This window comes from Odontomachus brunneus, unplaced genomic scaffold, assembly GCF_010583005.1.
Source record: "Odontomachus brunneus isolate Ranch 3 - 2012 unplaced genomic scaffold, Obru_v1 Obru_scaffold_083, whole genome shotgun sequence".
NCBI lineage: Eukaryota > Metazoa > Arthropoda > Insecta > Hymenoptera > Formicidae > Odontomachus > Odontomachus brunneus.
In genome coordinates this window covers 1,494,338-1,494,888 of record NW_022639533.1, presented here as the reverse complement: position 1 = coordinate 1,494,888, position 551 = coordinate 1,494,338, and the positions used below count along the sequence as shown (strand labels likewise).

Here is a 551-nt window from a genome sequence, read left to right as displayed (position 1 = left end):
TTAAGACGTCATAAAAAAGACGTCTTAAAGACGCCATTATTTAGTCACTTGACGTCAATCGACCAGTTATGACCAGTTTTTGACGTCATTTTGACGTGATTTTGCTACTTGGGATAGAATTATTCCTTTCTCTTCACATAGAATAAGAAAAAGTAACTTATATTATGAATAATAATTATTAGATTATTCGCTACTATCTTTTTTCTAAAATGTAAACAATTTTTAAACATAAATGAATTTAATTATTTTATTTTATAATTTTAATTAATTATTTATTTATTAAAAAATATGGTAATTATTTACTTTAGAGGATCCACCTTCGATTTTGATATATATTATCAAGGACACTCTCCTAAGTAACCTTCAGAAGGTTTTAGCCGTCGCTCATTGTCTGTTAAAAAGTTATTGAGGAAAGAAGTTAGAAAAATATATAACAATTTCTCGATACTGTGTACCGTTAACATACACCCACACACACACATAGCTTGCCAGCAAGCTCGCTGGCATCGCTCGCTCGATAGGGCGGACTCGCGAAGGGTGCGTATGTTTCT

The 551-nt window shown here is 31.6% G+C and overlaps 1 protein-coding gene across 1 annotated transcript in view; it reads right to left on the bottom strand.

Annotated features, from left to right (window-relative positions):
• Nucleotides 1–551, bottom strand: part of LOC116847795 (mitochondrial amidoxime-reducing component 1-like) — a 4,483-nt gene that overhangs the window by 3,010 nt on the left and 922 nt on the right. The gene's annotated exons all lie outside the window — the stretch shown is intronic.